Raw genomic sequence first — 10591 nt, 5'->3', positions numbered from 1 at the left:
CGGAATTCGGAGGAGGAAGATTAAAGATTAACTCAACTTTTGCCTTGTCTACCTCGATTCCCCGCTTAGAAATGACATGTCCTAAAACAATGCCTTCTTGGACCATAAAGTGGCTTTTCTCCCAACTTAGAATGAGATTCGTCTCTTTGCATCTTTGGAGAACAAGAGATAAATTTTTGAGACACGAGTCAAAGGAGGAGCCAAATACGGAAAAATCATCCATGAAAACTTCCAAGAACCTTTCAACCATATCGGAGAATATGGACATCATGCATCTTTGGAACGTTGCCGGTGCATTGCATAGACCGAAAGGCATGCGTCGATAGGCAAAAGTACCAAAGGGACATGTGAATGTTGTTTTCTCTTGATCTTGGGGGGCGATTGCCACTTGGTTATAGCCGGAATAACCATCAAGAAAACAATAGAAGCTTTGGCCGGCTAACCTTTCTAGGATTTGATCAATAAATGGGAGTGGGAAATGATCCTTCCTAGTTGATGAGTTGAGTTTACGATAATCAATGCACACACGCCACCCGGTGGTGGTTCGTTGTGGCACGAGCTCGCCCGCTGAATTTTCAACAACGGTGAGCCCGGATTTCTTAGGGACAACTTGTGTGGGGCTCACCCACTTGCTATCAGAGATAGGATAGATGATTCCCGCATCTAGCAATTTGATCACCTCTTTCATGACCACTTCCTTCATGTTTGGATTTAACCGGCGCTGGACCTCTTTAGTAGGCTTTGCGTCATCCTCCATATGAATGCGGTGCATACAAATGGAGGGGTCAATTCCTTTCAAATCTGCCACTGTCCAACCAATAGCTTCTTTATGCTCTTGGAGCACCGCTAAAAGGTTGGTCTCTTAGTCTTTTCGAAGGTTCGAGGCAATAATGACCGGAAGGGTTTGCTTTGGACCAAGGAACACATACTTGAGATGGGCCGGGAGCGGCTTAAGCTCAAGTTGTGGCGGAGATAACAACGATGGGACCGGAGGAGTGGTGGCAAGTTGGGGAAGTGGTTCTTTTGGAATTTTCCAAGGAGGTACATCCATGATAGCATTAATATCAAGCAAGGAATTGACTTCTTGAATGGCTTGATCAACATCAAAGTTTGAGAAGTCAAAATGGGACATACAAGTTTCAAGGGGATCTTTACTTAGGATGAAGGGGAGAGATTCTTCGACCACTTCATCGATGACATCCACAAGAAAACAATCATCCTCATTGGAGGGATGTTGAGTTGCATGAAAGATGTGTAGTTTGACTTGCATGTTTCCAAAAGCAATGTCCATCACCCCGGTTCGGCAATTAATTGATGCATTAGCCGTGGCTAAAAATGGCCTACCAAGGATCACGGGAATGTGCTTTTTTGGGTCATGGACCGGTTCCGTATCAAGAACCACAAAATCTACCGGGAAGTAGAATTTGTCCACTTTGATGATAACGTCCTCGAGAATACCTCGTGGATGCTTGACCGATCTATCGGCAAGTTGCAAAACCACGGAAGTCGGCTTAAGATCTCCCACACCAAGTTGTAGGTAGACCGAGTATGGAATTAAATTCACACTAGCTCCTAAGTCAAGGAGGGCCCTCTCGATTTTGCTGTTACCAATGACGCACGAGATTGTGGGGGCACCCGGATCCTTATACTTCGGGGGAGTGCTGTGCTGAATGATAGCACTAACATTTTCAGTCAACCTCACTTTTTTTGGCAAATGATTTTTAGAAGTGCGCTTTTGAGTGCACAAATCTTTGAGAAATTTTGCATAGGGAGGGATTTGCTTGATAGCATCCAACAGGGGCAAGTTAATCTTCACTTGCTTGAAAACTTCCCACATGTCTTGAATTTTACAATTCTTGTTCCCAAAATGTGTCGACTCTTGAAGACGTTGAGGAAACGGAGCTTTTGGCTCATAAGTAGTTTCCACATTTGGGGAGACATGTGTGGGATTTCCGTGAATGGTATTTGGACAAGAATTTGGATTAGAAGAGCTTGAATTTGGATTTTTCAAAGGAGAAACTTCCTCACTTTTGTCTCCATCGACCTTGTTGTCAACCACTCAACCACTCCGAAGGGTGGTGATAGCTTGAACTTGTTTATGAGTCGGCCCACTCGGAGGAGGGGTTTCGTCAATCACATGCATTCCTCTAGGATTTTCAAAAGGTTGAGAGGGAAGCTTGCCCTTGTCCTTTTGAAGCAATTGATTCACCGAGTTAGTTATTTGGCCCACTTGATTTTCGAGATTAGCTATGGATTGAGTATGAGAGTGAACCATTTGGAGAGTAGGCTGCAAGGATGTCAAGAGTTGCTTGTTGGCATCCATTATTTGCTTATTTAATGATTCCATCATTTGTTTGTTTGCAGCTACTATCTCGTCAGTTGGACACACAGGAGGTTGATTGGAGACATTTGGATTGTAAGGAGGACGGTAGCTTGAAGAGGCTTGGAAAGGTCTACCTTGATATTGAGAAGAGGGCTGATTTTGCCGCCCTTGGTTTTGGAATTGGGAATTCTGTGGGGCTTGTTGCCGCCACGAGAAATTCGGATGATCTCGCCAACCCGGATTGTAGGTGTTGGAATATGGATTGTTCCCGGGCCGCGAGAACATGGCATTAGCTTGCTCTTGGTTGGGACTAGGAAATTGCTCCAGTGTGGGGCAATCTTCCGAGAGATGGAATGGACTAGTACATGAAGCACAAACTGAACTTGCCGAATTTTGAGACAATGAAGGAGGAAGATGTGGTGCCATCAATTGGTAGAATTTATGAGCGATGGCATCCACTTGAGATGATTCCTCCCTTATTGACTTTGGTTGACAAGGTTTGGTGTTGTTTGGAGTGGTTGCGGTCGGAGCCCTACGAGAATTGTGTTGAAGTGAATTTTCACTCAAATTCTCAAGTAAGGTCCAAGCCTCATCCGCATTCTTGGACATGAACATCCCACCACAAGAAGAATCAACCATGAATCTATGGGTTTCGGTCAAGCCAGCATAGAAAGCTTGCACTAATTGCCATTTTGGGATCAAATGATGAGAACATTTTCGAAGAAGATCTTGTAGCCTTTCCCAAGTCTCGTGGAGTTGTTCTCTATCAACTTGAGAAAAGCTTAGAATGGAACGCCTCATTTGGTTGGTTTTACTCACCGGATAGTACTTCTTAAGAAATTCTTGTTGCAATTGAGCCCAAGAAGTAATAGAGTTGGGAGCGAGGGAGTTCAACCAATATTTTGCCCTATCCTTTAGGGAGAATGGGAAAAGATGGAGATGAAGTGCATTGTCCGGAAAACCTCTCAACCGGATGGTCGAACAGATTTCAAGGAACTCATCAAGATGCTTATATGGATCTTCATTATCAAAGCCATGAAATGATGGAAGCATTTGAATGGTACTAGACTTGATCTCATATTGAGCTGCATCGATGTTTGGCATCACTATACAAGAAGGAGAAGCATAGGTGGTAGGAATGAAATGATCTCTAAGAGTCATTGGTTCTACATTAGGAATTTCAGCCCTTTCATTCCCCAGATTTCCTACGTTATCCCCCATTATATTGAATTCAGTTTCAAGGTCCCTTGTAAGAGTGGGTTCCCTAAGGTTCCGTCTAAGAGTTCTTTCAAGTGAATTTATATCAATAGGCGAGTCAAGTGTGGGAAGAGAGAGTGACCTACGGCCAAACATCAACAATTCACAACAACAGCATCACAACAAATCTTTATCATCAACTCCACATACGATGTTCCCTTTCTCCTCAATTATCAAGACAGAAAATAAATGGCCACGATAAGGACCGATGCTTGGAATTGAAAATACACAATTGAAATAGCCTCGACAAGGGCTTGCAATTTATCTACTTCTAAGCTTAACACATGCACGATATTCATAATTTGAAACTAGAAGTCACGAGACTTACCTGGGGTCCTCTAGACTTACAATTTGCTAGCATTCCCACGGCGAGCTTTGAGTTCCTAGAATCTCACTTACAACACAAAGATGATCAAAACACATAAGGAATATTCACAAGACATAATATTCACAATCAAACTAAAATTAACCCTAAACTTTGGTTGCTAAACCGTTTGCAGTCCCCGGCAACGGCGCCAAAAATTGATCGGTTGATCAACTATACATCAACCTTCGCAATAGCACGAATCATTGTAAAATAGGGCTATTGGTCGGGTAAGTCGAACCACTGGGACTGCGCTAGTCTATGGCAACCTAAGTGTCTAGAATTGTTCTTAGAATGATAAGGGGTTTATAGAGGTTTGTTGGATGTCACTTAAGCTAGGAAATTAAAAGTGCATAAAACAATAAATTGCAAGAATTCAAGGGAGTGAAGTACAAGTAAAGAAGGCTAGGGAAATGAATCCACCTCCATCCCTATACACATGCTAGGTTAAGAATAATTTAAGGGAAAAACAACATATATGATAGTCATGATACATAACAATACTAGGTTGTTATAATATCCTCAAGAAGTTCATTTAAATAGGAAGGCAAGAATAAACCATCAAAGGTTCACATGATTAACTACCTAAACTAAAATGTAGCTTAGAACATGCTTACTAAGTCAAGGATTATCAAGCCCTAATTTAAATGGTGAATGCACATAAAGCAAGGAATCAAGTATAGACCATCAAAGGGAAACCCTAAGCCATGAACTATCTAGGTTCTCCAACTCCATGCCATTGAAACCATTCCATGATCTAACTTCCATTGTCACCATGGAAGTGCAAGCAATATGATTACGAAAAGCAACCATCCAAGACAAGATGAATAACTCACAATAATCATTTATAAACATTCAACATTCATTACAACAAAAATGAGGCTCTTGACCATGGAAAGACTATCAAAAATACATTGTAATCCCTAAAAATAAACTATACTAACACATGCTTACAAGGGAGGGGTTTCATCACCTCCCTAGAAGAAGAGTTAGTTACCCATTGGAGCCTTAGAATGAAGAAGAAACTTGAACTCCATCTCCAATTTTCGAGCTCCCCCTTGTTAGCTTCAAGAACACCTTCCTTTCTTGCTCTCTTCTCTCTCCTCTATCTTGCAAAAATCAAAGATTCCTAATGTGTGGCCCTTGGGTAGCTTTTTATGCTCCAACAACACCCTCTCTCCTCCAAGGAACACCTCCAACCACTTCATAAAGAAGGAAGATGGCATTGAGGAAACCAATGTGCAAGTGGGCTGAAATGAACCATTTCCAAAGGGCATTCTGCCTGATTTTCGAGCACTCGCTTGGTGATCTCGAGCACTCTAACTTAGTGCAATGTGCAACATGCTCCTCTTGCTCAGCGCTGACCTATTTTGGTAAAACTGCTATAACTTTGTGCCCCGAACTCCGAATGATGATCTGTTTGAAGATTTAGAGAGCTGATTCAGTGTTTTAAAAACTTCATGTTTTGATAAAGACCCAATTCTCAAGTCTGGTTGGTCGAAAATGGGGAGAAAGGCAGTACTTCAGTGCTGCCAGGCAGTTCTGCGCACCTCTGTTACGAAGATCATAACTCTCTGCTCCGAACTCCGAATGATGAACCACTTGAAGATTTGGAAAGCTGATTTAGAGATCTAAATCTTTCATGGTATGATGGAAGTCTAGTTCTTGAGTTTGCTAGGTCGAAGGATCACTGCTGCCAGAAATTCAGAAATGGCGTCCTTTTTGCTTCCTTTTTGCACTTTAACCTGAAAATGCATAAAAACATGCAAATGGAGTTAATCTACATAAAATAATTAATAACTGGACTTTGTTAATGTAATTTAGGGCGCTTGAATATACAATATTCGGCGCTTATCAATAGGCTCATATAAAACCCTAATCCCTAATTCCAACTGAATATCATAAATCGGCTAATCCTAGTTACATAACATAAAACCCTAACCTATTAAGTCATACAAACATAATTTAACACACGTCAATTAACACCAATAAGTCAAATAATTAACTTTAATCACAATTAATCAATTTAAATAAGCACAATTAATCAATTAAGAAAAAAAACACATAAGTCACGTATATCACATAATTAAATAAAAATGCAATAAAAATCAAAATTAAATTCCCATTTTATCCTTTTGAAAACTAGGGATATTACAGTATGAGAAGTTAACTTCTTATCTATTGCACAAGGGCTTCAAAAGAGGAGGAGCGGATAAAACATTGTTTATTTTCAGGAAAGGAAAAGATTTTCTTGTTGCTCAAATATATGTGGATGATATTGTTTTTGGTGCTACATGTGATAACCTTGTTCTTTCTTTTTCTAAAGATATGAGTAACACTTTTGAAATGAGCATGGTTGGTGAACTGACTTTCTTTTTAGGTCTCCAAGTGAAACAACTTGATGATGGAATTTTCATATCTCAACCAAAATATGCAAAGGAGCTAGTTAAGAAGTTTGGTATGAAAGATTCATAGTATATTCAAACTCCTATGAGTACTTCATCCAAATTGGATAGAGACTCTGATCCTAACAAGGTTGATCAATTCTTGTATACGAGTACGATTGGTAGATTGTTGTATTTGGCAGCAACTAAGCTAAATATTTCATTTAGTATAGGTGTTTGTGCTAGGTATCAAGCTGATCCTAGAGAACAACACATTCTTGCAGTCAAGCGCATTATTTGTTATGTCAATAGTACATTGAATTATGGAATGCGTTATTCTTCTGAGTCTAACTCTGAGATTGCAAGCTATACTGATGTTGATTGAGCTGGTAACAAGGATGATAGAAAGAGTATTTCAGGTGGTTGTTTCTAAGTTGGTTCTAACCTTGTTTCATGGTGCAGCAAGAAGCAAAATTGCATATCTTTATCATCTTGTGAAGCTGAATACATTGCTGCTGGAACTTGTTGCACACAATTGCTTTGGATGAAACAGATACTTCTAGATTATGGAGTTGATCAAGGTACTATTGCTATTTTTTATGATAATACTAGTACAATTAATATTTTAAAGAATCCAGTTTTGCATTCTAGAACTAAGCACATTGACATTCGACATCACTTTCTTAGGGAACTTGTTGAACAAAATGTCGTGTCTTTGGAAAAAGTGCATACTGATCAAAATTTGGTTAATATTCTCACTAAACTATTAAATGCTCCTAAATTTTCTCATTTTAGGAAATCTATTGGTATTTATTGTCTTGATTAGATGCATTACAAAGATATAGTCTAGAAAGGATTTTTATGCATATCTTGAGAGTCTAGATTATGTTTTTGGAAGTTAAGCAAACCATATTGATTGAGTATGTTGAACACAAGGAGTTTAATGACACATGGATTATCTGTGGAAAGTATACAATGGCTATGAATTGATGAAATTGGTTTTACTTATTTATTTCGTAGATTAAATGAATCATTGATAGTACATTTACTTGAGATTTCATTGTTTTGGTCAAAGATGATGTTGATATGATTGATCATTGTCTTGGAATTTAAACCTGATTTATGTGTTTTAAACCAAAAAGAGTGAAAAGAAAAGAAAATTGAAAAACAGCTTGGAATAAAAAAAAAAAAAAAGTTTTTGAAAAAGAAAGAAATATTTGTTGTTTTGAAAAACGTAAGATGGAAAAGGCTACCTTTGGGAATTGTACGAAAGTAACCTTGACTCGAAACAAATGAGAATAAGGGAAAGAGCTGGCTGCCTATAAGTGTGAAAGCCGCCAATGTGCATAAAGAAAAATGGAGCACAAAGAGAGATAAAAAAAATTGTCTTTTGCACATATTAATTGTTTGATTTCTAAGGATATGAGATACCATTGATTTATTATCTGAAATCTGAACAATTGACAGTTCATATGTTCTTGGAACTTGGTGGTGATTTTACTACACTTACTAAGTTTGTGGAACTTAATTGATTTGATTTTGGTTATTTCCATTGATACATATAATCTTATGGAGTCTACATTCTCATTGGTTTCCTTTTACAAGATTTATATGGTTGGTTGCTTCATTCTTCTAGGATTTTTCTTCCTTAAGACCCTTGTTAATTTGTGACAAAAAGGGGGAGAGAGGTTTAGAGTCTTATCATTCAGGGGGAGAAATTTCTTTAGCAATTCTTTTGCATTAAAGGGGAGAACTTTTTGCATTGAGGGGGTGAACCATTGATCATTACATATGTTTACATATTACGTTGATATTCAAGCATTAAAATGTGTTATTTTATGCTTGTGTTTTTTTTTTTTTTTTTCTTGATTAAGCTTCACGGGTAGTTGTGTTTGAGCTAATGTGCAGATTATAGGTTGCTACATGTGTTAAAGCTTTATGATGTTCAAGAAAATTTTCATGGTTTTACTTCCTTTAACAATCATTGTAATATACTTCCCTGCTTGGGTAGATTGCTGAATTGTTTTTAGGATTTTGTCACGAAATTGCCAAAAGGGGAGATTGTGAGATATATTTTATAATTAACTAATTTCATTGTCAAAACAAATCCGATCGAGTTGTAATCTTTCAGTTCTAAAAAATTCAAGATTGACGATCGGAAGCAGATTTGAAGAAGTTCAAGTGTTCATGATATACTACATTCTGAGATGATGAGAACAATGCTTTAAGAAGGTTTGAGAGGTAGTGAGAACATTTAGGAAGTTTGAAAGGTTCGGAACAAATTTTTACAATATGTCCATCTTGAACTGGTTCAAGATTTATAAAACAGGTTCAACATCAGCAGAACTGCAAAGAATTTCAAGACTGGCCATCTTGAACCTGTTCAAGGAGGCTGAACCGGTTCAAGAATCCATGGGATTCATTACTGGACTTCTTGAACCGGTTCAGCCCATCTGAACAGGTTCAAGGTTTCCTAGTAGCATTCTGATTTTAGTTTCCTTCTCTAAATGTTTCCTTTTTTATCCCAACTCTTTCTAAGTCCTATGCACGAAATTTTGCATATTTTCAGAGGGATTAGGACTTTATAAACTCTATATAAACCATGTCATATACATTGGTTTATTCATGGCTTTAGGGAAAATCAATTGTATATTGTGAGAAAGCATTTAAAGAGAGAAAATTCAGAAAATCAAATCTGATTATTCTGAATTTATTTTTGAGAGCATACACATATATTCATGAGTGATTTAGTTGTGTTGTTCTTTATCTCATTGGAATTGGAGCTATACTAAAGATTAAGATATTCTAGATGAGAAATATGATTTAATTCTTCTACAATCGAGTTTAGATCTTGAAGAACAGAAGTAAAAGCGATCACACTTTGAAAGGGTTGGAGCATTCAAGGAGTGTTGTCTGATCTACCTGTTACTCTTCTACAAATATCAAGTATAAGCCTGAGGTCAAGTTACTGTTGGACAGGGAGTCACAAAGCCAGAAGATTGTCAGCAATTGGTGCTTGGTAAAACGATATGGTGTGAGCTTGAGTCAAAGTTTGGTATACTTTGTTTCAAACATACTGGATCAGTTTACTTTGGACTGAAAGTCCACGAGGTTCTTCCAATGCAAACAGTTGACGTATTTTATCAATTGGGGTTTCCTCACTAAAATCCTAGTGCAATCTCTTTAACTCTAACTTACTTTATTTTACATATATTTGTAATTGTGGATGTTTAAATTGATCAACTAATTTAATCAATCATAAATTGAGCAAGTTAACCTAATAATCAGATCTAGGTCAGAAAAGGAGTTAATCACAATTAAAATTAACTTACTGTTTTCGCACCCTGTGCAACTCTTGTTTCTTGTTAAATTGTTGCTAAAGTAAAGTCATTATGTAGACTATAATTGTATTGTGATGATGGAAAATGTGTTGAATTTCATTCATGTTATTATGCTTTTTTGTGTTATGTGCCATGCTTACTTGACTCGAGGAAACGCCATTTAGGCATCCTCTACTGAGCGGTGGTGCTCACCCCTCTTATCTTAAACATTTTCAGGGTTTTAGGAGTGGCGGAGTGGATGAGACGCCTTCGCATGCTTATACGTAGTTAGGAAGTTTATAATTTGAAGATTCATGTATTTATATTCAATGTAATTGAATTTATTTTGATGTATAATGATGTAATTTAATTTCATTATGATGTAAGAACGTTATTTTATCAATGTGAGCATGTTTATGGATGTTTTGGATAAGATTTTAACTATATTAGATGTCACAAGTGAAACCATAAGGTTGCCAAGTTGTTTAGGCCTTTAAACAGTGAGAAAAACGCATTTCTGGGTTGGCCATTTCGATTAACCGGTAAGCCATTTCGGTCGACTAGTGTCATTTAGAATTGAAACCAGTAGCCTCGGACACTCCAGAGCCACAATCGGTTGACCGGAGTGTCATTTCGGTTGACTGATGGGTCATTTCGGTCGACTGGTATACCCTTCATGGTCAGTCAAAATAAAAACTGGGACAATATTTAACCTTTGACTTAAAACGATCATATCTCACTCATTTTAACTCCAAATTAGGTTAAATTAAGTCTAAATTCAAGGATTTTAAGTCAGCTTTCCAATGAAATTAATTTCACTCAAAAATTCCAATCGTACAGAGAGTTATGACCATTTTAGTGTGAACTGCTCCGGTATTCTTTGAAAACGAAGGGGGCAATTGTGTAAAATCCTCATTCTCATGTCCAGGACCTCGTGTCATGG

This window comes from Cornus florida, unplaced genomic scaffold (genome assembly GCF_030987335.1).
Source record: "Cornus florida cultivar Cherokee Brave unplaced genomic scaffold, ASM3098733v1 CherokeeBrave_3.0.0_Hap2_Chr03, whole genome shotgun sequence".
Classification (NCBI taxonomy): Eukaryota; Viridiplantae; Streptophyta; class Magnoliopsida; order Cornales; family Cornaceae; genus Cornus; species Cornus florida.
The sequence above is the reverse complement of the archived record's forward strand: the minus strand, read 5'-3'. Positions refer to the sequence as shown.